We start from the raw sequence: 27,710 nt of genomic DNA, 5'->3' as shown, positions 1-27,710 counted from the left end.
CAAATTGGTCTAGGCTGGCCATAGGCTTTATAAACTCTTTAGCACAGTGTCTGTAAATGGAAATTATTCAATTGGATCCTGTAAGTTTTACTCTTTGTATGGAACATGAAGAAATGCAGTCATGTACTATATAAATCAATGCCTTTATAAACAAATGGCTCATTCTGCATGTTATAAGCCCTCACCCCCCATGATATTTTGCAGTTTTCTAACCTGAAATGGGGTGGGAGAGAAGGGAAAATCAGAGATTGAAATCAGTTAAATGGTTTCTCTGCCAGCTAGCTCTGATTCCATGCTGTTCAATCAATTCAGAGTATTACTAGCATTTTTCTCAAGAGTGCAATATGTGACAACTGCCAAGCTTTGCTTTGGTGATTACTAAAAGGACAGACACTGGTGTGAACCATATTTCAGCACTGCAGAAATATAAAAAATGAACCATTAGAAATGGTCCTGGAGGAGCGAGTAGCAATAAGATATCAATGTCATCTGCAAACTGATTTGTGAGGAATTGGGGGTGGGGGCGGGTTTAATAATATGGCACTTTGGTATGCAGTGCATTTGGCAAGTTATTAAGTCTGATACAAACATCAAAAAGTTTAATGAATAAAAAATGTAAATGATACACTATTACTGTTTGAAATAATTGTATAACTTCCCTAATATTCCTACAGCACTGTAGGCCATTTGGCTCTATTCTTAAGAGAGTATCAGATGCAACTGGAAGGTCAAAATAAATGTTGTTGGTCAATCTTAAAAGTCATTTGATATTTACAAGAGCAGAAAAAAAGGAAATGTTATTTCTTTTAGAATACCTCGCCTATTCTCTTTAAAATACCCGGGGGAGATACACATTGATGGAATAATTGTAAATAGATCTTGAGGATCTATTTTCTTTCTGCATAAACAGTTCTTCACTGAGATTCAGGAACGTTGAAGGATGTATGTGGGTTAGCTCTGCACCTTGTGGTAATCTCCTGTTGGGGAAAAGCTGAGAATCTACAATCTGTTGACAGCTGTGGAAGAGTTTTTGTAACCTGAAAAAAGGGAAGATGTCCGAATGAGCTAATATAAATGGAAAGAGCCTGGTCTTGAAAGCGTTGTCTGTATAAGAATGGTAGGGTGAGGCTGTTTGCATACAGGGTGCCCAGATAGGCAGTTTTCTTTGAGAGTATTGCCTGCAGCAAGACTGGTATCATTACAATTGAAGCAAATGCAAGGAATGCTATAACACAGGAGCAGGTCATTATTTTGGGTAGAGGGCCGCTTAATAAGTTTTGGTGAACTGTCAAGGGCCACACGGGTAGCCCTGCCCCTTGACGGTTTCCCTGCTCCCTTTGTCACCATCTTGGAACCGGAAGGCCTACCCCTAAACCCTGACCTTTCCCAACAGAAGTTCCAACAGAAGTTTTACATAAACTCCTGCAAGACCGTTTCAGGCTGGACATAAGGAAGAATTTCTTTACTGTCCGAGCCCCCAAGGTCTGGAACAGTCTGCCAGCGGAGGTGGTTCAGGCACCAACATTGAACACCTTCACGAGCAAATTGGATGCTTATCTTGCTGGGATCCTATGACCCCAGCTGATTTCCTGCCCTTCAGGAGTGGGGCTGGACTCAATGATCTCTTGAGGTCCCTTCCAGCCGTAATGTCTATGAAATTTGTGAAAATGTATAATCTACAGAGACAGCAGGTACAACAGCCCATGTGAGATCCTGAACTCCTCCATTTTTAAAGGAGTTAAAGTATACACTTGTCCATAAATTAGTTTATAGCTTCCAACACCTACTACCACTTAATTCTTGTGCTGTTACATATAAAATTGTGGCTCTATTTTACACTCCTTTAAATTCAGTAATAATAGGAAAAGAGGTGTCAATGTGTCTTTCATTAAGTGTATCGGAGACAAAGGTCAGGGAACTTCTGGGCCATCTCCCTACAAGAAGTTGTAACTCAACTCTAAATTTAGCTGTAGGGCTGTCCAGTTCTTTAATCTTGCCATTACAGAGCTAAACCCGTGATGCTTAGTTTAAATGCAAAGATACTCAGGTGGCAATTCAAAATTGCTGCTGGAGGGCTTACTTCGTTCTGTTCGTCTTGCTCTCAGATTCCACAGTGAAATGTTTCACTAACATAAAATACTTTTAAATGCCAAACTTCTACATACCACAGCTATATTAAGTTAGCACAGCTGGATAAAACTGGCCTTGCTAACAAGATAACAAACCATTACAAAAGTGACTGTTTCACTCAACAGCAGTGGTACTGTTCTGCCATCTGATTTGAGAGGCATGTTCAAACTGAGTTTCCAGGGTTGACCCTGGCCCTCATAAGAGAACCGTGCACACACAGTGCTGTTGAGGTCAGTAAAGGGGTATGGGCACAGTGCTTTACCTGCTTGTAGTATTGAGCTCTTGGACAGCAACTGTTACAGGACTAGAAATACAGTTTGGGCTGATCTCAGGCAGCCTCTGCAGGGAAACATCCAAGGGAAACCTAGTAATTGCAGGAGGGATCCATTCAAAAGGCAGCACTCTAATTCTTTTAGAGTCAGTATTGAATCCCATTCCAGCGCCCTTGGATGCACCATGCTTCCTTATGGTGGTATTTTTCAAAAGAGACAAAAGCTATTTTCTGCTGCTATATTGCAGTAATTGAAAATGTCATGGGTTTTCTTGGGAAAGGGGTGCATTAACCTTGGCACTGCATTCAAAATGGTGTCATTTAAGTGTCTGCATTCCCTCAGGCTATCAGCTGGGTGCAGTGTTTTCCATTTTCTCTCCTGCAATGCATAGTGTTGCTATGTACAGTAATAGAGTTGTTGTTTAACAGTTCACTAAGTAGCTGTCACTCTGTGTACATGGGTGTGCACGTGCATACATATACATATACACACCAGTGATAGTGTGAAATCTGTCCCCAGGGAGACTGATGAGAACCTCTAGTAACTTCAACCAGTTGATTTAAATTGGTGGATATGAATCTGGTCCATCTACGCTAACCAGTTTGTGACGTTCGTGGAACATTTGGGATTGTTTGATGAAACGTGCTCTCGAGCATTTGAAGCAGTGAGTTGGGGGGCAGAAATCTGTTATCACGCGGCTCCGGCAAGACATCCACTAGACCACAAGAAATCCACCAGGTTTCATTCTCAGCTGATAGAAAGCAAGATGGTCCTACTGGCTTCAATGAAGCTATGCTAAGTTACCCAACCTAAGGTCTGGCCCCTTGTTTTTCCTCCTCGTGTCATTTCTCTTTTTCGTTATCTTGCTTTTCTATACATGATGCTGTTCTCTAGCCTCCTGTTCTGAATATGTATGAGGAAACACTGTAGTGCAATTCCACGCAGTCGTGTTTGGGTAGAGGAAGGAGAAGGTTTATGGCGACAGTTCTCTTGTGTAAGTGCTGGATGGCTTGAAATGTTCAAATGACTGTAGTAGATCAAAACATCCTACTGAGTGAGTTTTTATGCCCTTTTTCTGTCTAGCAACCAACATGGTATAGTGTTGTGTTAGAATGTCTTTGGGATTTATTCTTTCCTGCTGTTAGGCCTTGATTTTTTTTTCCAGCTCTAAGAAATAACAACACCTGTTGGTTGGTTGGTTTTTTTCTTTTTCCTTCATTCTATGTAAATGACTGTATTTGATAATGGGAAAAGACAGAGGATATTTTTCTCTCATATCTCATGTCTCCTCATCTTACAGTAACCTTGTGTTGGTCTCTAGCAGTGTGTGGTTTGAATGGAATGATAATTTGCATTGCAATATCATTAAAACACACTTCATGGACTTCAGATAGTTATGTCATCCTTTTTTGTTACCGAGGATGAAAGGATAAAGTGTACATTATAGCGTATGGAAGTATATTAAAGTTTAATAAAACATGATGATATTGTTTTGCACACAAGTCTCTTTGGTACAATAGCAAGGAAATGTTTTATACTAACAGCCTGCCATAATGGATGGAAAATATTCTCCAAAACCCAAAGTTGAGTCTAAGGATATTATACCCTTTTGTAAACTAGTTCAGTTTATAAAAGGCTGTTACTTAAAAGCACATTTTAAGAATCAAGAGATTGATTTCATTATAATGGACTTTATTTTGGGGACGGTTGTTTTTCTAGGTTGAAAGAAGGCAAATTTCTGATATCTTCCTTTTTCAGTTATCAGTACCAGAACTAGAGCATTTGTCCTTCTGAGAAGAGGACAAGTTGTGGACAATAAACAAGCTGCATTTTAAATGTCAAAATAGCTGACACTGTAGAAGTTAGAAATCAGCATTGTAACAGCTTCTTATAAATGTAGGCATAATTGCACAACACGGAAGACATTTTTACATGCTGCTTTTGTAACTTTTTGCTCTTTATAATCAATATCATCCTGACATTTTAAGAAGTATTTTAGACAGGCGATAAATAATTCTTTCTTGAGTCTTTTTCATCTCAGTCTTGGTTGGTTCTCTTATATGGATTCAAACAACTGAGTTACGCAGCTCCCTTTTTGTTGTATAAGAGCACTGAATGATAAATGATGCTTATAAGGGTATCCAAGCATGGATTTGATTCTGCACCAGTTGAAGTGGATGGCAAAACTCTCATTGACTTAACTGCTGTAAGATTAGATCATATGGCCCGAATTCTGGAAAAAGTTATGCAGATGCCAGATTTTATTTTATTTTTTGGATGACTGTAGATTACTCCGAAGTGCTGGGGTAGGGTATATAGCAAAGAGCCTTTGATACTTAACAAGGCCAGTAGCTGTATGTATTTGAGGTGGTTACAGTTACATACAAATAGGGAGAGTTGGGAATTACCCCTTAAGAAGTTGTCACGTTAGACACCCAATTTTTTGTAAGGAAGATGGGGTGCACGTCACCAGAGCTTGTTGGTTTTATAACTATAAGGAAAGCCAGTTTAGGTTAGGAAAAGGCAGTCAGACTAATTTCTTCCTGGTACAGGTGTTCAATACAAGCCAACTGCAAGTCCAAGAAAGAGGTTGTGGATGTATATTTAGGGAAACACAACTGCTGAAGAAGCTGGATAACAGAGGATGAGCCTCCCAACATCTGGTACAGCAGGGAGACAGTGGTGCCCCTAACCCTCATATACAAAAGGAAGGCAGCCGGGCCCCACCAAAGGCCTGGGGCCAGGGGAATAGGGGCCAAGTGGTAGCAGCTATTACCTGGCTGGAAACAATTAAGGAATAATGGCCTGCACCGTGTGATTTATTGTTGGATGATTCTCTGCGAGTTAATAAAGTTTCAGTCAGATTAAACCAGCTACCAGACATCTTGCCTCTCACTCTGTATGGCTGAGATAGCAAGCATGTGCATACTGCTATCTTGGGATCTACTAGGTGTCTGTGTCCCCAGCGCTGCAAGTCACTGTACCCTAGGCATTGGCCCCAGTTTTATTTTTGAGAAAGAAATTGTTTTGTGCTCGTCGAGGATTTTTGCCTGCTCTGCTGCTGGAATACATATGTTATAGTGGACACATGGCAATTTGACAATGGGCTAAAAAAGACAAGGGGATAAATTCCCTAGCTGGCAGCCTGGAATACAAATCGCTGTAGCGGTGGAACGTGCCGTGGAGGACTCTGAGCAACAGCTCTGTATGAACAAAGGATCTGCAAGTCTGTTGCCCTTCCTCCCCATGCTGTTAATCACCGAGCGGAGACAGACAGACAATGTGTTTATAGATAGGAAAATTAAAACACATATTTTAGGATTAGGTCCAAGAAAAAAGCTTAAGGGCAAAATTGAAGAGGTAGTCAGTGAACTGTTTCGAATAGCCAAAAACAAAGCACCGATCTGTGGATCAGCAGCTACCCATCATATATGAGATTCTGGCTGCTAAAGTAGATTGGGGGTATTTGAGCTCAATGACAGTTACTCAGGAATCTGAGAGTAAACTCCAGTAGATAATATGGAAGTCTAGGAAAGAAAAGTGCATAAACTGGATACAAAGAGAAGCGTTCCTTTCTGTGTATCCTGGACTAGGGCTTGAGGAAGAACAGTCACAAGGAGATTAGAAAGAGAAAGTAACCCATTCTGGAGTTAAACTTTTTATTTTGGGCATGCTATTGGTATATGGAAGCATAACAGAAAACCATGCATCATCCTGGTATTGATTAGTTAGATGTCAGTCCTCTTTGTCATGTGCATAAATGCCTAATTTATAACCACTGTTCATTGTGGACAAATTTTCAACTGAAAGCCATTACAGCTAAATATTTTTGCCCCAACACTCTGTTAAACTGTCACCTGTGTGAAGAGATTTAGTCCGATAGTTTGGGGGGAGGGGGGCAAAATGTAGATTTTAGTTTTCAAATAAAGTATAAATGTTATCTTCTCCCCACCCCATCTCAATTGAGAAAGCAAGTTTTGCTTGAATTTAAACACTCTCCTGCAGTGTTACAATCCAGACTTTACAATATGGTGCACAGAAACCTGAACATGAAATCTGACTACAGAAAGATAGAATATTGACCAATAGGGGTGTGCAAAGCAGGCCCTATTAGATTTGGATTCAGATTCGGCCCAAAATGGGGACATGGATTCGGATCACTGTCCCCGATTCAATTCGGCCGAATCCGAGTCTGAAGATTCAGTGCTGATTTGGAGAATTAGTGATTTGGACATAGACACAGCTTTAAAAGTTTTTTCTATATACCTCGAGGTAGCAGGTGCAACTCATGATCACTGCAATGCATCTTATTTGGTTAGTCTTTAAAGGATTTAGATTGTACTTCTCTAAGTTATGGGGAGTCTTATTGCATAAATTAGTTTGCCTGGTAGCTTACCTTTCACAGCAGGATCTCCTGACCACCCTGGAACATGTAATTAAGCCGGGGAATACTCTGGCAGAGAAGGAACCCCTGGCTGTTAAACAGTGAGGCAGCATCTGTGTGTTCCTAGTCGGGGAGGAAAGCAAATGAGGCTGTCTACTGAAATCCCTTCTGGCAGCCTTCTGCACATTCCCCAATGTCTCTGGATTTACCATTTCTTTTCGCCATATATTGCAGGAGAGCAGTGTATCTGAGCCTACTGTCTTTCTGGTAGAGTCCTGGAGTCAGGAATGCAGACTAAAATAATACATCAGCTCATAGAAGTTACAGGCCTGCCATCTAGTCATTTAAGGACATTTTCAGACAGCAATAGCTTTGAGGGAACCCAGGTGGCAAAAAGCTGATGCTTGTGCTGACCTCAATAGCAGAATATCATAAGGAACTTATGTTAGAAGCTTCCCTTAGAAGTACATTTTTCTGTTTGTTGGTTGGTTGGTTTGGAGGGATTAGAAAAATTACATGTTCCAGCTCTTTTCAGTATTATAATTAAGTCCTTGCAAAAATATGCACTATTTTCCTACCCTTCCAGCTATCTTTTGGGATAAGTGGGATAAAGCACCTACTTTGAACGCCTTCAAGAGACATTTGGATGTTTGTCTTGCTGGAATCCTACGACCCCGGCTGACTTCCTGCCCCTGGGGCGGGGGGCTGGACTCGAAGATCTTCTGAGGTCCCTTCCAGCCCTGATGGCTATGAAATCTATGAAAGGGACCCAAACAGCATGATAAGCTGTCTAATTCTAATTATCCATTGAAAGTATAAGAGTTTTAGATGGGTAAGGAAACCTAGAAGCTTCCTTAAAAAAATATGCTAAGCACTACCTACAGTGGTCATATCATGACTATCATGTATGATTAAGCAGACCTTCATAAAAGATACAGAGTATCTTTGCCAAAAGACAGCTGGAGTACACCAAATTTGGGTATATATGAACCTCCATAACTTAAGAGTGAAGGAAGAAGGTTGAGTGGTATTTTCAAACTTTTCATAGCCAAATATGAGGAATAAACATTTCTTGCTTGTGCTCTAATCATTAAAAAAAAAAGCGCAAAATCCAAGCTACAGGTTAGCCTGCTTTTAGATCTTTAAACACAGCCTCTCTGAATCTATGTTTCACCCTCCCCGATTAGTTTTATATAGCTTTGCATTCATTATGTGAATCCATGAGGTAACATAGCTAGCAAGTAATACTGGGTCCAATATCCCCTTATTTATACCAACATCCCAACTGAAGCATGAATAAAGGTTGCAGTACTCTTGTATGTTTAATTGAATAATGGTCTCTGGCAGCATAAAATTGGATGAAGCTAAGGCATTCCTAAACTAAACCTGAGTGACATAGACATTTATATCAGAAAGCTGGAGAAGTGCATCCTCAGTTCAAATGTGCTGTTCCAGTAAAAGCAGTCCAGTTGTAGCAAGTGACCCTAATCATGCTTCATTCTTTCCACTGTAGGATCAATATCTAATATTATGCAATCAGGACTCGTAGTAGAGATGATATGTTGTATTAGACCAACAAGATTTTTGCAAAAAAAAGGTCTTTAATTGCAAGCTTTCAGGCACAAACACCCTTCATCAGACATCGGAGAAAAGATTGTAAAAGTTCTCCTGGGTAGAAATGAAAGTTCATATTTCATAGGATTTCACAAAGGAGTCAGTAGATGGAAAACTATAATATTATGCACTATATAAAAGATTTTTGTTAATTGACTGACCAGATTGATGGAAGAATGAAGCTTGCTGAATCGTCATTTGGGGCAGGGGTGGAAAGCATAGGAAATAGGCTCTGTGTTTTAGTTAGAAAGTGGTATAATTACTGCATTCATTTAGATATCAATCCAAAAGACACTTCAAAACAAAGAATACCTCTGTAGAGCTCTGGACACATTTAAAGACACTGTAACAGTCTCCAGTTCTACCCTTGATGCTGGGCAGAGGGAACTTTGTGGCCAAGCTTCAGTGCTGTTACTGAGGTCCACCTGCTCTCTCATTTTACCCTGTCACTTCCCTGCGTTCGATATTCCTTCCCTTCTCTGCCAGGATCGAATTTGAAGTACAGGTTTCTAATCTGATAGCTGAGGCTCATCCTGGGCAGGGCCATACAAGAGAACATTGAGAAGTCTCTGAAATACAAGTCAGGGATAAGGAAAACTGAAGCTTGCCTGCCTCAGAGGGACTGCAAATTTCATACCCAAATCTGTTCTATTAGGCAGGAGCTGTCAGAATGATAAATAGTCTAGTCAAGTTATATCATTTTGCATACTAGGGCAGCAGAAATAAAAGAAAGAATTCATATACCCAGATCTGGTAAAGCAGTGTTGCCAGGTTTTAAAAATGGCAAAAGCAAGACAGTCTGAAGCTAAAACAGAAATTCAACGTTTAATGCATCCCATATTGTAGATAAAATTGTAGGGGAAAAATCAGTGCCTTTTCTGAAGTCACTACCAATATACAGTAATTATCCACTTACTTGTTGGAACTCCTAAGATTTACCAGCACATCCTGCAGGAGCACTATTTTGTTAGTTGTAAATGGTTCGCTGTAAATCCCATACTTTCGTTATAATTCCTCGGACAGCTGTGCCTATAACTAGGCACAAACAGTGATGAATAAAAATCATGAATAAGATAGATAAACACACACACATGCAATTAAAGTGTCCTTATCTGAGGATCTTAAAGTGCTGTGTCAACTATGCATCACCAGTGAAGCTGACCTGTATCACATCTCAGAAGTGCACGTGGGAGCTACAGGTGCTCTCTCTCGATACTCGGTTCTTCTCTCAGGCTCCCCTTGGCTTGCATGTTTTGTGCTCTGATCCCACTGCCCACGGGCTTCCAGCCTTGGGGCCCCAACCCTGCTGGCTCTAATCACCTCAAGGGCTAAATTCATGGCCTCTGTCCTCCCCTACAGCTACACTTATGTCTTGCAGATGTGACTCTGTCCACTGTTTGGTCTTCTTGTACAGGCCTCAGCCCTCTTGGCTTTAGCCCACCCCCACACCTCATTCTAGCTGCAGGCTTCCTGGCTGGACCACTTGTTCAGGTCTGGCTTTCTTGGCTTCAGCTCTCACCTTTGCTTCAGTCTCCAGGCCCCTGGGCCTGTCCCTATCTCATGTGATCCCAGCCTCTCTGGCACCCCTGGCCCATGTTCAGCTTAGTCCCCTGCCTCCAGCATCCCTAACCGAGGGCAAGGCTGCTCACAGTCTCTCATTGGTTTAGCTTTAGCCCCATACAGCCCCCAGAGTCCTAGACCCTGGAAGGGCTCTACTTGGGCCATAGCCTCTCCTGCTGCAGAGTGCTTTCTAGGCACCTCCACCTGTGGGCTCCACGCCACACCTCTGAGCCACCCTGGTGTTACTGTGTGCCAGCTGCAGCACTCAGTTAAATTTCCTCCAGGGCTCCCTAGGCTCTTAGCCTGCAGCTGCTACCTCTTGCAGCTTCCCCGGGTGCCGGTGCTGCTTCTGTTGGCATCCACACCAGTAGAAGCTCCATCCACAATGTGAGGAAAGGCCAGGCTGCCTCCTCTGGCTCAAGAACCAGGCTTTTAGTAGACCCGATCACATGGCTTAGCCCTCAGCCTGCTCTCAGGTGTGCAGTTTAGGCCTGAGCTGCAACCACTGCCCCTTCCCCTGCTGCTCTTTTAACCCCTTGTGCATTGCCCTCAGGGTGGATTTAATCTTAATTGATTGATTTAAGTCACAATTTAAATCACAGGTCAGGAAGCCTCAGTTTAATCGTTCTCTACAAAACGTGCAGTCTTGTTGTTTGATATCCTTTATTCATTAAACTTCTTGAAACCGCACTTTTAGGGAAAGGTAAGGGCTTGATTATGCCTACACAAACTTGCAGAAAGATAATAGGGCTGGCGGGTGGATAATCAGGTCTGTTATCTCTCAGCTCCGTATAATGCTGTTAACAAGGATGTTATCTCTGAAGACAGCAAATGCTCCCTATGCCCGAAGAAGGGCATTTGTGCCCCAAAGCTTGCAAAGAACAATTTTTCCAATGATTTAGTTTGTCTAATAAAAGATATCACCTTGTCTGCCTATGATCTCTGGAGGCACAGACCCCCAGTTTGAGAACTGATCACAGAGATGCTTGATGGGATCTTCTAGAGTCCAGGGGCGGCCAACCTGCAGCTCCAGAGCTGCATGTGGCTCTTCAGAAGTTAATATGCGTCTCCGTGAATCTTTGCACAAGCACATGGTGACCAGCTTCCATGTGGGCTGTGGGCGATGGGATCAGAGCCCGTTTGGAAGCTGGTCACCGTGTGCTTGTACAAAGAGTCAAGGAGACACACATTAACTTCTGAAGAGCCATGTGCGCTCCAGAGCTGCAGGTTGGCCACCCCTGTTCTAGACTGAGCACTGAGTCCCATTCGGTCAAGTGGTTTTCTTTAATCTTTACTAATTTATAGAGAAGCCTCTGGGAACCCCATAAGATTGGGATGCTAATATAGCCCATGGCCTGTTGTGGCCTATTTAGAAAACTTCTGGAAAGGTTACATGAATATACTGTCTCAAATAGCATACAATTAGAAGTTATAATCCCTATTCCATGATGATATATTTGAATTTTAATGTATCTTAAATTAAAACTATCTTTATATGACTATTTTTAAAGCATCTTTAAAAAATCAAAAAATATGATTAAATAAAAAAAAATTTAAATTTAAAAATATATATATATTTTTTATTTGTTGAATTTTATCCCCCCCTGGTTATTGCTCTGCTGCTGTCCCCCAGCCTGGCTGCTTGCATAATTGCAGCCCTGCAATGTGCTGGCTTCCTAGCTCTCAAGTAGCAGGGTTTAGGGGTCCCTGCTGCACAGCTTATTCAGTTGCAAATAAGTGGCAGATTGTAAATTTTGATTCAGAGATGAACACTGCTTCATATCTAGGGATTTGATTCAGCCCCTTCTGAATATTTTAAACTTAAAACAAACATGCCATTTTGTGTCAAAATTGAGGAAATGTAGGAATGATAAAACATGAATTAGGAAAGACAGAGGGGCACTGCATATCACTGTGCACAGGCAGCAGTTTGAGCCAGCATAGCATAATCATAACTTGTCACCAATATCAATCAGTAGCCAATTGTCACCCTGGTCCTCTGTGGTCTTACATCGGAGTAATACAGTTTCCTGGGCAAATAGTTTAAGTACCTCAGCTTTCTCAGAGCTCTGCATTAAGGCAGGGGTCAGCAACCTGCAGCCTGCGACTTAAATCTGTCCCACGGAGCCATTTGATCTGGCCCATGGACATAGGGCTTTGGTGGCATTTACTGGCAGGGGGCTTTGGCACCAGTTGTTTTCCCCTGTCACTTTGGGGGAAAGTGCCACCAGTGGATGGGTCCTAGCACCTGCTTTCCAACCTGCCTGTGGCCCAAAATGGGTCACCTTGGCCCACAGCTGCTGACCATGGGCACCAAGTAGCCTGAAATACCTATTTTACCTACTGTTGTGCTTGTGAGTGTAAATCTGTTTGAAGTTTCCCCAGTATGCTCTTTTACTGCATCGTGCAATTACTTCTTTAAAGAAATGCTTAAAGCGCAGATTTTTATCGGTGTATCATTGTCCTGACTCCTGCAGATACCATCACAACCCTTCTGCCTAAATAAGATTTTCTTCCGTTTCAGAAAGTGCATCATTTCTTTGATGGACATTAATAGTTCGTTTTGAGCCATTGCAGCTTTTTCTGTAAAAACACATGTAGGATCTTTTAAAAAATATATGTGTTATTAAAAATGATACACTGTCATAGCTCCATTGGCACAAAGACAAACTGTCATGTAAATCCCATTTGACTTGTTTGGAGCTGTGACTATGTATTGCTCAATTATAAGTATAGAAACGTTGTTAAAGGGATCTCTTGACATGTTGCCTAATAGCTTGTGGTAGTGGGCAAACATTTTTAAGTACCATATTCTTCTGGAGTAATTTTCCCATTTTGGCTGAAGACATTGACCTGTTCATCTAAGCATCAGATATTACGATACCTAGACTGCATGGTTCATGTCTCACCAAGGTTAACTCAACCTTTTAGCTTGTCTTTCTGTAATCTGTTCAGTGTATTATGTCCACTATTCATCACTAGATTACAGTATCTGTTGTATCCGTACATATATTAATCAAATCCATGTGCATTGAAAAATAATACTGCTTAGTGTTCATTAAATCTGTAGAGGTCCTGGATCACAATTCAAATGTCTAGCCCTCAAGAGTTGTGCAGGCTCTCTCTTGCTTGTCACCACCTGGATTGTCCTTACTCCAAAGTTAGTTTCATATCAGTGGTGATTCCTGTTCTAGTTTTTGGGCACCCTTAGGATGAAAAGTTCAAGATTAGCAGAACAGACTTTTAGTACTGTCAGTTTTTCTGTGTAATGAATTGTATCTTTTTTTAGGCAATCATGTTCTACCATGTGTCCTAAACCCAGCCACTTATTTCTTTGGTTCCCCTACACCAAGGTTTATGAATCATCTTGGCCAGTACATCTCTCTCCTCTCAATCTGATCTTTGAAGGCATTCAGCTATAAAAGTCATACACGTTCCTCTTTCTCTGCTGTACTCATTTAAGAGTGCTAGGACGGCTTTGCGAGCTTGACGATATTCACCTATTTTCTAGTGATGCATACATATATAGTCCTGTATCAGGGGTGGGCAAAATCCAGCCGACAGGCCAAATCGGGACTTCAGAGGGGCTTTGTCTGGCCTGTGGCAGGTCCCTTGGTCCTGCTGGTTGAGGCACCGCCCGGTCACGGTGCATCCTCCTGCTCCTTGGGCACGCAGTGGGGCTGGGATGGCTCTGCAGCTGGTCTTCTAGGCAGCCTGGGCAGTGGCGGCTCCTTCCAGCTGCCACTGGCTCCAGCCTTGTGGCACCAGCAGGGACCAGCACGCACAGCCCTGACCCTGTGCACCCCATGCCTGCTCCAGGCTTCTCTGTTGCTCAGCATGGGGGGAAAGCAGTCCCTCCCCCTCACCACTGCCGGGCTGTTCTTGGTGCAGCCAGCGGAGCACGCACTTGACCAGGCTGCCCTGCATCTCTGTCACTACTACCCCTGGACAGTGACAGTGCAGAACAGCCTCAAGGAAGCCCAGAGGCAGTGGCAACAGAGCTGCAGGGCAGCCCAGCATGGGCTCCAGGTGGCTGCAACGAGAACTGCCCGGTGGCGGCAAGGGGGAGGGGCTGCTTTCCCCCCATGCCAAGCAACAGTTTCTGTCCAGCATCGCCACTGCTGCTTAGCACAGATGGGTGAACCTGGAGCAGGCGCGGGGTGCGCAGGGCTGAGCTGCGTGTATGGGTCCCTGCCACTACTGTGGGGCTGGGGCCAGCAGCAGCGACAGCCAGAAGGAGCTGCCTGAGCCCCGCTGCATGCCCAGGGGGCAGCAGGACATGCCACAGCTGGGTGGTGCTGAGTGGGCACAGGGTACACTGAGGCTGCACGCTATTGGCGGTGCATGGGCTCCGGGCTGTTGCAGGGCAGGAGCGGGTGCCGATCAGCTCAGGGAGGCACAGGCAGGGGGGCTCCCATGCACACCCCACTATACCCACAAACTCTCCCCTGCAAACCTCATAATCACACCGTCCTCCACACACACGATCACACACCCCACAAACACTGCACCCACCCACACCCTCCTCCACTCTCACCCTCCATCCCACCTGTGCACCTCTGGGGGGAAACCCACTCACTGCTATATGCACATACCCCACCACAAACATACACCCACACACATACCCCCAGCCACCCTCCCCTTCCACACACTCCACAGGCCCCCACAAACCCCATACCCACCTACACACATACCCACACATTTCCACAAAACCCCCATACACACCCATCCATATCCACATACATCCCCCCACACCTGACATACACACATCTACACCCACAACCCCCCACAAACTCCTTACCCACCACAACCCTCCACACCCACTACAATATACAAGAGTAAAACTTGATTTTGAGCTATTATGGAATCACTTCTATATACACACAATGCAAACACAGAAATCAGGACAAAAATATTCTTTAAATAAAATTAAAATACGGTTTTAAACTTGTTTGATTTTTAGTATATAATTTGGGGTTTTTTTCCAGTTCCAGCATGGCAAGGGGATGGACAAAGGTCAGAGGCTAGGGGTTGGGACTTCCAGCTCCAAGATGGTGACCAGGGGGCAGAGTGCTTGTCAAGGGGTGGGGCCACCCTTGCGGTTCTTGACAGCTCACCAAAACTCATTAAGTGGCCCTGCAGCTGAAACAATTGCCCACCCCTGTCTTATATAAATGATTGCATTCACCACAGGTGGACATACAGTGAAATACATACTGAAAGAAAGAGGGATTACTGGAAAGAGGAAAATATACGATAAAATCTGCATTTCTTCACACTTCTGCCAAATACCATCTGTTTTCCTTAGCAGGTTTAGGACTAATTTTTTTGTTGCTGTTGTGAATAATGCAGAGGTGACTGCTGGAGAGAGAGCTGTACTCTTGGATTGCATGCCAGTTCCACGTTGCATGGAAATACGTGGCAGCTTTTAACTAAACATTCCATGCATAAAGTAGGAACAATATTATGTCATCTGTTGTATGTAATGGGAGGATAACAGCTGTGCTATATGAAATATTGAGTCTGTCAAATAAGGATGTAAATACGGATTAAAAATATGTACATTTCATTTTTTTTTAATTGCAGTGCTTAAATGGTTAATCAGTATGGTGACCCCTGGCCTGACCTGTGGGCCCCCCCTGCCTGGCTTGGTACCAGCAGGGCACTTATAACCCCACAAGGTGCAGCAGGGAAGGGTGTCTTTACTCCTCCCTGCCCCTAGCTCAGGAATTGCTAGTACCACATGCTGGATGCATCTACATGTTCAGTTAGCATGGAGCAATAATCTCCAGAGCAGTTTGTGCCAGAGCTGTGCCCAGGCACAGTGTCTTCACGTGTGTCCAGACTGCAGCTGTTTCAGTTGGGGTGGAGCAGCCCCAGGCTTGCAGGAGCACTGGGGGATCAGATCTGGGCTCCAGGTGGCGGTACCGGGTGGTGGAAGGGCTGGCTGCGGTATGAGGGTGCTACAGGGCAGGGCTGGCCAGCAGGCAGCCCCTGCACTGTCACATCCTTGTGCCCCAGCCAGCCCCTGCCACCATCTTTACATGTATTTTGGTGCACTAAATGACTCCACTGTAGGATAGCACCTGCCCCAAACACTACTAGCCTACAAGTGCTATCCTACAGCAGAGTTAATTAATTTGCTGTGCCCTAATATGGGCATGCGTCTAGATGGTGATGCTTTACTGCAGAGCTAATTAACCAGCTCTGCAATAAAGTGCAGGTGTAGATGCCCCAGTAGATGCTGAGAAGAATGAGTCCAGCAGAGTCTTGTGCTTCAACCACTGACATAACTTCCTGAGGGAAGGTGCCCTGCACAGCCGCGTGGGGACTTCAGCTCAACAGAATGCCTTACAGAGAACTTGCCTGTGTATGGAGGCAGGCCAACTCTTGTACCCTTTCCATCAGGTTTTGCTGTTGCATTAGAGGCGTCTACAGAGGATTATAGAGATGTATTTAGTAAGGTACTCAATGTTTCAGTTACATTTCATTAGCTTTTTATGATATTATTTTGATCCCAATCAATAAGCTTTATAACCCAAATCCTCCAATGGATCATTGCAGCTAACTTAGCTATCAACTTTCTGTCTTGATACACTATAGTTGGGCAATTACACTGTATTTAGTCACTAGAATGTGACACGCTGTGTGAAAACTGACTCTTCTGTGTGAGCTGTAATTGTTTCCCGCTTAGTCAGCACTTATTGAATTAGTATTGAAAAGATAATTTCATGCTTGGTTAAGTGGTAAATTCAATTCATTTGCTAGCAAGACAAAGTAACAAATCTGACTTTAACAGTATTAATTATAAGTAGAGAAGTAAGTGAGTCCTGTACCGCTAACAAACAAAGGTAAATTATCTTGGCACTTATTTGCTGCTTACCTATGCTGTTGATGTATTTAAAAAATGCAGGCAAAATACTTTGACTCTACTTTAGGCCAGTTGCGTGCCTGTAAGTGATTAGTGGTTCTTCTGTGTAGTACCAAGTATTTGTCCTGATGAGAAAGTTGTGGGATCATGGAAACTGCCACTGATCCCACTTTCTTTAGGTAGCTTTCAAATCAGGAGTTGAATGGGTCATAGCCCCCCACCTCTTTTCCTGCTGTGATACTATATCCAGTTCCCAGCTGTGATGCAGCAGCGTTCAGTGCATGATAAAACATTATCCTGCTACTTCCCATGCGCTGGGAAGCGTCTGGCTAGTGAGAATACATGCATCCTCCTGCATGAGAACCTGGCATTGTGCTTTGAATTTGTGCTCACATATGTAGTATGTTTATGGATCGATGGCTTGAAGTTGTAGCAAAGTAAGTTTAGATTGGATGTCTGGAAAGAAACTGCTTCGCTGATACAACAGTGAGGCAGTGGAATAGATGCCTAGGGAAGTTGTGGACTCTCCATCACTGGAGCTGTTCGAGAAGAGATTGGACAGCCACTGCTTGGGGATGATCTAGGTGTAGCTATGCCCATGTGCTATGCATATTTCCTAGGCTTCTGGGCTTTCCTGGTTGGCCCCCATCCTGTTTTGTTATGTTTCAGGGTGTTTTTAAGCCTCCTTCAGAGGCACTGAGGGCTGGGGACTGTGACTGTGACATGCCTGCTGGGACCAAAGCTGGAGGTTCCTGGCTAGAGGGTCTTGCCCCTCCACTCAAGATTAGGCTGATCACCATATTGGGGGTCAGGAAGGAATTTTATCCCAAGGTCAGATCGGTATGTACTGTGAAGGTTTTTGCCTTTCTCTGTTGCTGGAGGCATAGCCCTCTATCCAGGATTTATTAAGCATATATTGACAACATTTCATAGAAGCAGGACATTGGCTCCCATGGTTCCCTTGCTTTCTTTGTGGCCACTTAGGGTGTTAGGTATGTGTTGTGCTGACAATAGTCTTATGTACAGTTTAGATGATTGATGGTCTGTCTGGGATGGTTTGCATAGGGATGATCCTGCTTCAGGCAGGGAAGTTGGATTAGATGACCTCTGGAGGTCCCTTCCAGCCCTGCACAAAAAACCCACAGCAATCAGGTCCTTATTTCATCCTCAGTGGGTGCATTTACACGAGATGCTTACTGTGCAGTAGCCTAATAACACTGCACAGTAGGGTGCTGGTCAAAAACCATGCTAATAAGCTACTGTGCAGTGTTATTAGGCTACTGTTCAGTAAGTGTCACAAAAACCTGTGTGTTGGCACTCCTGTGCAGTAACTGTAGTTACTCTGCATTTAGTTAGTACTTCATTAAGCAAGTAGTAAACTAAATGTGCAGCAACTACTGCGCATTAATGAACGTGTAGATACAACCAATATAACTAAAACCAATGGGAGAAGGGACTTCAGGGATTGACCATTATGCTCTCTTTACTGGTTGCTCCGAAAGTCTGAGACAGCTGCATTATCTCTACTGTCAAGTTGCTTCCTTTACAGGGAACTAGCATATAGATGTTTCTACTACCTCCTTCCCACCTGAAGTCTGAAAGGACGAAAGTGGGATTGAAAGGCACAGTTTATTCAGATTGGCAGAGGCTGTGGAGTGAATTGCTTTTTTCTTTCTCCCCTCAAATTACTCTTGAGTTTTGTCTGGATTAAAAGACACCGCCATTAGCAGAACAAAATTCTGACTTTGGTTTATTACTCTATTTCACTCCCAGCTTTTCACTGGAGACGACTTGTCTTCTATTACACTACTTCCAGCTATATTTGACATATCTGAGTTAAGATTGGACTGTTTCAAGTAAAATTGTCAATCTAAACATATGACATGTCAAGAATGTCTGGGTTCTGTGCAAATCTAGCTACCATATGCTCAACACGCTTGTAAAGAACTGCCTCTGTGGTGATCATTTGAGTGGTCTATTCTATCAAAATTTACAGATTTATTTTGTCCTCTGTTTCTCTTGGCCCTTGCCGCATCCCATTGAAAACAATAGGACCCTATTCCGTACCAGAGGATTTTACTAGCAAATCATGATGTGTGATTAAGACCTGAGGGGCAGTTTTGCAAGGTTCATAGTTCCAACTCACTTTGAAACCTATTAGGTTGAGGAAACAGAGCCCCTGGTAGAATCAGACCTTAATTTAGTATCATAAGCAAAATCTTGCTAACTGTACTTTAACTGAGATCGGTGGGATTGCTTTTGAAGGGAACAGAATTATTTCCATGCAGACCATGAGCAATGTTCAGCACCAAATGAGGTATCGGGTTACATACAAAGTGGTGCACACATCATTGGTGAGAAAAATCACAAGCAAGAGATTATTTGGGTACCTGAAACATACACTTCTGGATGCAAACTTAAGCATAAGAAGGACCATTTATTTAACTACAGCTTTTAGCCGTTGAAACTTCAGTTTTGCAGCACTGTAGCATTAGGTGTCTGCTGGCTTAAGAGAGTAGTTGGGTATTCAGGAAGTTTTGGTTTAAAAAAGAAACTCTCATAAATGAGCAAAAACAATAAGGAAATGTGCAAACCTTAACTGGAAAAAACCGAAGGGGTCAGAGTGTTGGAGCTATGCTCCAGAATAAACTCTCATAGGAAAAAAAAAATACAAAGAACAAAGGTACAGGAATGCCAGTAGGAGCACGCTGTGCGCAGAACAACTACTCCCCTTCTGACTTCACAGTCCTTGTCCACAAATGGAGTTTACCAAACACCTCCAGAGCAGAGCCCGGAGAACTGAGGGAATTTTTACACGTGCTTCAGAAATGTGGGGGGGGGCTTTAATTAGAGCAGCTGTGAGAGCCACTCTAATTACAGCACCCACAGTGTCTTATGTATCAGCATCCCTGTGCTTCAAAAGGGTGGTGGAGGCACTTTAAATCTTGTCAAACAAGCTTTAATTAAAGCACCTCCCTCCCTCCCCCCGACCTGCAATTTTGAAGTGTGGGGATGCTGATGCACAAGGCGCGGGGGCTGGCTGGAGCACACCAATTATTAGCACACTCCAGCAGACTTGATTAATCGAGTGTGCTCCGACACACTGTAAGTACAGCATGTTGGAGCAGCTTCCCGATGTGTATAGGTGCCCTAACCCTACAGAACAAAAAAATAATATTAATTCTGGACTCAAAACACATAGTGGCTAAAAAATACTGCTGCTAAACTCTCTGCACTTCACAGGAAATAACTACCCTTCAATTCTTAAATGTTCTCATTATGCTCCTAATTAGACCGCCTGCTCTGTTGCATTTCTTTGGTCTTGTAAGGGCTCCTTCTAACACCTCTTCACTCCTAGTTCACAGCCCTCCTCCATCCCTCCAAGCCGACTGCACTTGCCTGGAGTCTTCTTTCTGCTATTTAGTTGAGCCTGTGTCGGCTTCTTCCAGAGACCTGAGGAAGGGCACTTGGGCCCCGAAAGCTTGTCCAACAGCTCTGTTACCTTTACAGCTGGTCCAATAAAAGATACCACAAAACCCCCTCACTTCTGGAAAAACAAACAAGTGTCTATTACAATAGAATATAGGTTACCCGTTTCCTGGCATGGATTTCCACTTGAAAGCCAGAGTGATAACCAAAGCTAAATTATAATTTTAAAATTATATTGAAAGAATATGTCAATTCGTAGTTCCTTCGAGTAGATACGGTGACATCACCTTTTGTAAAGCCGATCTACCTTGGAACATTTCATTGTGCTTTTTGACAAGGATACACCATTTGGCTCAATTATATTTCTCTCTAAACTTATTTTTATCCTAATTTACACTTTCTTCCATCACACCTCTTCTTTCTCCCCTTTCTGTAATATGGCCAATTCCTTACTACATTGAAGTTACTAATTATAATGGGATTGGGGTTTGGCAAATAGAGTTGCTTTTTAGACTCATTTATATGATGCATGTCACTGTTGGTTCCAGCAGGGAGGGGAATCTGGCTGCAACCGGGAGCCTGCAGCCAGGTTCCCGTAGCAATGGCCAGGCTCTCTACCAATGCTCCCTGTTTTCAGAATGGCAGGGGAGAAAGGTTTGTTCTGGGAGCTCCTTCTTGGGGCTCCCAGCTGGTGCTGAAGGGTGGGGTGGATGAATTGGAGCCCCCCCACCCCAAGGGGCTCTAGTACACCTGTCCCACCCTTGGGGTAGGGAGGGCTGAACCCCCCGCCCCAGGCTGAGCTCCTTTTGCTCCATTTCCCCCCCCCCCCGAAAACAGCAACAGACTGGGAGCTCTGCAGACACAAGTTACAAAAGATGCTGCATTTTGAAACATCTTTATCTGAAACCTCATGCAATGAGGGGCCAAATTTTCCTCCAATCAGCTCTTTTTAAGCTGTTTGCAGCCATTCACTTGTCTTTGGTCACAGCTATAAACTGCTTTCTGTGGCCAGATCAGGCAAAAATTGTTACTTCTGTCATCTGCACCCATAATTCTCAGTGGCCTTCTTTGACATTAATCTAGTCATCCTTTGATTATATTTTGTATTTAAGACATTACTGTCCTCTTTCCATTGCCCTCATTGGCATCAGGATCATGCTGTTATTGTAGCCCCTGTCTTTCTCTCATTTCTTAACCAAAGTAATCAGAATTCCTCGGCTAAATAAATGGTTTGTAACTTTGAATATACTGAGTTGATTGTGATGCTTTTCTGTGCTTCCAACCAGGGAGGAAGGAATTCGACCTTTTTCAGTCTTCACTTTTTACCCAAATCTTTAGGGAATTAATATTCTTGAAGGATAGAGTTCCTGCAGCCTCCCACAGTAGTCCACAATAAATCTCGCCAGGGGCATCACCTCTCTTTGATGTCAATACTCTGTTTCTCTTCTCTAGCATCTCTGTATCTTGTTAAACAAGATTTGAGCTGAAGGCTTCGGTAGTACTCAGTACTGACCCTTTCTGGCTGTATCTTCTGTGACCCTGTATGACTCTCTTTTCATGTATAATTCCTACTTGGATTGTCATCAGCATAGTTCTCATTCAAGCGAGTGTGGATTTTAAAGGATAAGCAGGGTGTTTGGAAAGCACTCCATTGCATTTTTGTTGCTTATAATTCTGCTTCCATGAGAAACAGGGAATGCATTGAATGGTTCATCCTAATGCACATTTGCTACATTTGTGTTTGCACATAGCTTTGGTGGTGGCTTGTTACCCTTACATGACTTAGTTTACCTGCACTTACTATGGTACCGTGCACTTAAAGGATAATATTCCTGCTGAGGGAGATGCAAGGCAATAAACAGCTTTTACAGCTGATTAAACACACTGAAGCAAAACTGAAGAATTTGAGAAATTAGAAAACTGTTGATTGTAAGAAAAACCCAAGATCAAAGAGCCGCCTTGTTTCATAACCAGAGTGTTAAAGAAAAAAGATTTTTTTGACAGGTCTTGTAAGGGCTGGAAAGTTTTGCAGTGCTGCCTTCAATTGACTGAAAAGATCAGTCCATCTGATTTTTAATGGAGTTGGTGTCTTACAGTGTCACATCTAGTAAGCCATGAGAGTTTCAGTGTAATTGCTCCAGATAAAAGAAGTGAAACCCCTTCCTTTAAATCAATATGGAGGTTCTCGACAGTTATTTCCCCCCACCCCTCACATGTGAGCTCCTTAATTCCCAACTTCTTTTTTCTGCTCTTGCTACAATTCTCTTGTTCTATGCCTCACTTTTTCTCTAGTATCTTCACCTGTACTTTTCCCAAGGCTTCAAAGATATTTCGGCAAGAATACTTGAGGTGAGTCTTCCAGACACTTAAATGAGTAAGTTGGAGACAGGAATAGTTCTGAGCCACAACGCTTTTCTTATTGTGAAATCTGTGTTGATACAAGCTCTGCTGCTCTTGTAAGCTGACTCATGTATGACCCAAGAGCATCCTTTTCTTCTCTGTGAATATAAATTGCCTTCCCATAGCTCTGTGGTTTCTAAGTGTTTTCTTTTAAATGTGGTCAGGTCCTCCATTAATATTCAAAGTAGGGGCCTGAACTCTTGTTTTGTTGATGTCAGTAGGAGCTGGATATGAAAAGCAGTGCCTGTATCTGCCAGTGCAATTCTCCAGTTACTTATTGGCATAGACACCAGCACGTAGAAGCCTGAGTGATACCATTTTGTGCAGCAATTAGTTGCCGGTACAAAATTCTGCCTGCAAAAAATAGATACCAGGTGGAGGCTCTTGGAGAGTTTCCTAGTGATATGAATGTAAGGTTATAATCAGTAAAGAGCGGAATCCTTAATATTTCAACGTGCTTTACAGATGCAAGCCGTTCTTCTGTATCTCTTTGAATTACAGCATAGGTTGTCTAGTTTATAAATCAGAACTAGGGATGGTGTCTTCTGTCAAAAACAAATATGAAAGAAAGAATGAATGCTTCTTACCTATCTTGAATAGATATAATATATGCACATGCCAGAAAAAAGCACTGAGAGCTGAGGGTATATCTAAGCCAGAGCTGTCCAGCTTCTATGAGACTGAAGGTCCAACACCATGTGTTTGGCACACCTGTGGGTCACACCAGGATGAGCCACAAACCTCTCCAGGCTGCATGCTGTAAGGACACTTCCCCCACCCTCCTGCTATACCGCCCCCACCCCACGGTACTTCTGCACCATGTAAACCCCCTGCCCTCCCATGCTATACCATGTGGCCACAGGCTGACCTTCAGTTCTCCCAGCCTTGCTTCACATGCCAAAGTGCTCCACCTCTTGGGATGGAGGCAGGCAGCAAAAGCGGGAGGAGGAATGGAAACATAGAAACTACAGTAGTTGCTGTTGCACCCAGAGTGATGAGGGCTGCAGCAACCAGGCAGGATCCCAGGGGCTGCAACTTAACCACTAGCAGACCATGTTTGACCTGCAAGCCACCAGTTGGACAACCTTGGTCAAAGAAAACCCCTGGTTAGAGATCTGGGGCAGGGAGGGGAGGGGGGATCAACTGAGTTTTCTTAAATTTTGACATTTTGTTCATCACCATTATTTTTACAACTACAGTATATTTTGAACAAAACTGACATTTTATGCAGGCCACTCTATTAGTATTGCCAAAAAACTGTACGTCATTTTTGCCACAGTTATACTGGTATAAAGCCAAAGTGAAGCAGCTGATCTTGACCTCTTGCAATTAATCGGAGTTCTGCCTTTTGTTCAGTGGGAAGAGGATCAAGTCCTAAACTAAGCAGATGGTCTGTATCCCTAGTTAGTGTCTGCAATAGTTATGTCAGGTTACACTAATGATCCAGACTATTTTCTGTTTTAATGGGGAATTGCTCCCCTAGATGTAGAGAACAGAAGTGTTCTTTGTACTTCAGCAACATACTTTATTATTGATGAAGTTAGTACTTTCACTTCCATCACCTACCCTCTCTGATTTCTCACTTCTTTCAATAATCAGATTTTTTTTCCCCTCAAGAGGGTTGCTCAGACTGTGATTCAGAAGTTTCCTTTTCCTGAGATGTACTTGACATTGTTTATAGAAATGTGGGAGAGCTGAAAAATGGCACTTTACATGAGCATTTCAAAAGTGAAATATTTTGTCCATGACGGGTTTTGCTTTCTCCTCGATAAATTCATTGGTCAATATGCCTGACACCTTTTGGTCTTCAAATATTGCACTTTTTCCAGAAACTAGAGATGAGGTAAAACCAACACCGTTATCGTTGAAACAGTATCCATTAACTCTGATGAACAGGTAATAAACCCTGAACCAGGCTTATCATGCGAGTAGAGAGGACTCTGTCTTCCTTCTGATCACTTTTACAGACTATCGTGATTATTCATTTTACCCTCTCTAAGAGTATGGGGAAAGGATAACCAAGCTTATACAGGCGAGGCGATACCTTGAAGACATCGCCCACTGTTGCAGTACCTACGTGTTATATTGAGAAGGACTTGGTCTGTTTGTGGAAAAAGGACTATAGTGCTTTCTAAAAACTGCCCTTTCCACCCCACTATAACGATACGGTAAAAAACAAGCAAGCATTGGAGGACATTGGGGGGGCGGGGGGAAGTTGTTTTTTCTGTTCTCTGCAGTTGGGGATGGATTTATTTCTAGCATTATTTGAAAGTCTAATTGTGTCCAAAGATTTCATCAGGATTTTTGAACAGGATTACACATGCAAGGGGTTTTGTTTTTTTTTATAAAAATAAGAAGTTCTGAATAGTAAATTGTGTTCTGAAAAAGAGCTCTTTTTAAATCAAATTCTGTTCTTCTCCCTTCTTAATCCCCATGTTCCCTCATTCAATAGCTATTCTCCTAACTTATTTGCCACCTCTGACATGCTCAGTCTTCCAAATTGAACCTTTGTGTAGCTTGAGCAATATAGGCTTACCTAGAGCTTTTAATGCACATTGCTGACATTTGCATACCGTGTGTCCACCCATATCTCAATCTCTTTCTTGACTGACACTTGTAAAGAAGAGAATGAGAGTGCGAAATGCATTTTCTTGCTTGATGTCAAATAGCTGTGACCTTGCTAAGGTATTTTGCTTTGTTGTTATTCCTGGCATCATGACAGCTTTTCTGAGAGAGTGACACTGGCTGAGAAAGGTGCTTTTAATTGCGGATACAGCATTATTGATATTGCCACTCATAACAGGTTACCTCAGGGTATCTAATGGGCCTGCGCTTTACTAAGGCGAAAACACAGCTAACACCACGCGCTTTTAGTTTTTTCATGAGAAAATCATTTGGAGATCAATGTTTGAAGATTCATAAAATGAAAATATATCAGTTTCACTGAAACGTCTGTTATGAAGATGTCTCAGGTGAGAGAGAAACCAATTGAATTGTCAACCAATAGCCCCTTTGCTCTCACTGACTAGGATTAGGAACTTGAACCTGCATATCTCTTTCTCTCATATTTTAAGAAGCTGTGCAACCACTAGCCTGTATAATATTATTCTTATACAAACAGCTCCAACAGGAGAGTAAGAGAATCCTCAAAGTTTTTTGCAAAGCAGAACTCCTCTTCTTCATCCTTAGCTATGATACCTAGGACGACCAGTTGTCAAACTGAGTCTGAATACATATTCAGTCCTCAATTATTCCATTATTTATTACTTTTATTTATAATAATGTTCATAATGTCTTGGCTTCCTAGGGGGAGAGGAAGAAAAAGTCCAATCCCAAAAGTTTATCAGTTAGCAGTCTGTCTCCAACTCAAATCTCCTGGCCAGTTTGGCATGGAATAACAGAGCTGAGTTTGGACTGCTGCATCTGCAAAATTTGCAGTTTGACAATATGTGTTAGGGTTGATTGGGACATAAGCAGGCTGTTGGACTAGACTGCACGAGGTCAGAAGCTTACCTTAGTAGAAGTCCAAGTCCAGGAAGTCTAGCCAAGGTCTTGATCAGAGAAAGCAGTTTATCAACAGGATGTGGGAGGGTTTTATAGCTCTCTTGTCACAGACTTGTGCTTCCCATTGGTTCTCCCAGGTCACCTGGCCTCCCATTAGGGACTTCTTTGGAGGGTCTAGGTTGAGCTGGGGATGGCATTTGGCTAGTGGCTTGCTGGTGCTGCAGCAGAGGTTTCTGCCTTCAGGTGCTGAAGTTCCAGGGTTGAATGCCAGGAGCCCTAACAAGAGGAGTCTATGGTACTTCTGCTCCTTAGAAACATATCCTTTTGCCATGAGACAATGGAATGTGGTTCCATACTTCCTGATCGTATAAAACAGGAAGGAAGCCAGCATGGGGTTGCTGTATTGAATTATTTATATGTGCTGTTCTTCCAGTGGCCAAAAGCTGGTGGATGTGTTGTTCTGATGCTCTTCCCTTTGCCTGTACAGACTTATTCACAAAATAAGTCTACCAAAAAAAAAAGAGAAGAAGAACAACCAAAACAGCTTTCCTCTATCCAAAAAACAAGGTTTTGGTTTGGGTTTTTTTTGAGGGGTGGGAAGAAGTTGTAAATTGGGGGAGATATTAGAAAAGCTTTCATGCACAAAGTAACCTTCCTTAAGTCTGGGCCTATTATAAACAGTGAGTTTCAATACCCCTCCTGTTGTACTGGGGGTGGAGTACAGCTTGCTTCTCATATATTTCCTGGGCTACCATGGCTACAACCACACTCCAACCCTACCGCGTTCTCCATCCAGGAACTTATTAGCAATGGTACAGTCCCCAACCTTTTGAAAGAAACCTTGTTGGGATTTTCTCTCTCAGCACCTACATTTGATTGTCAGATGGCTTGTTGGCTAACTCTACTTATATTCATGTGTGCCAGTGGCCTTGTGCTTTTTGTATGAGACAGTCAGAATGTCTGATTATCACAGATACAAGGATGGCTTTCCACAAACAGGTTGCACTGTGCAACAAGTGAGAGGTTGTTTTGAAAGAAGTCCACATCCTGCTAGAAATCTGAAGTACAGGAGCAACATGCCTGTATTTATTTACCCACACCTGTAGATACTTTTGTGCCAAAATAAAATACTTAATCCTTTATGAATAAGAAAGACATAGAGAACCTAGTGTGAAAAGGGCACCTTCCAGGCCCGGTACTAATATGGCCCACCCTTGTCTGTGGGCAAACCGTTCGCCTTATTCGTCTGCCATGACTTGTTGATAAATGATCGAGATGTTTAACAGGCAGGAGGCTGCCCTTTGTGCGCCCATATAACTGTGGGCAATAAGTACACGCTCCTACTATCTCTACACGTGTCCCACATGTGTCCCATGCCTCACTGATGTCTCACAGTGTGTTCCATCTCCGGTTCAAAACCGGGTCGAACTGGACACATAGTTGTGTCTCTCTCACGCTGCCTTCTCAGGCCATACACACACCACCCCCATCTCACAAGGGCCTCTCACACTCGGCCCCTCTTACAAGGGACTCTTACATACTGCCT

The 27,710-nt window shown here is 43.1% G+C and overlaps 1 protein-coding gene across 2 annotated transcripts in view; it reads left to right on the top strand.

The window, feature by feature from the left end:
* CA10 (carbonic anhydrase 10 (inactive)) overlaps window positions 1-27,710 on the top strand; it is a 359,857-nt gene that overhangs the window by 142,828 nt on the left and 189,319 nt on the right. The window lies entirely within an intron of this gene.

Source organism: Crocodylus siamensis, chromosome 8 (assembly GCF_052110815.1).
Source record: "Crocodylus siamensis isolate JL-2025a chromosome 8, ASM5211081v1, whole genome shotgun sequence".
Taxonomy (NCBI): domain Eukaryota; kingdom Metazoa; phylum Chordata; order Crocodylia; family Crocodylidae; genus Crocodylus; species Crocodylus siamensis.
The sequence above is the reverse complement of the archived record's forward strand: the minus strand, read 5'-3'. Positions and strand labels throughout refer to the sequence as shown.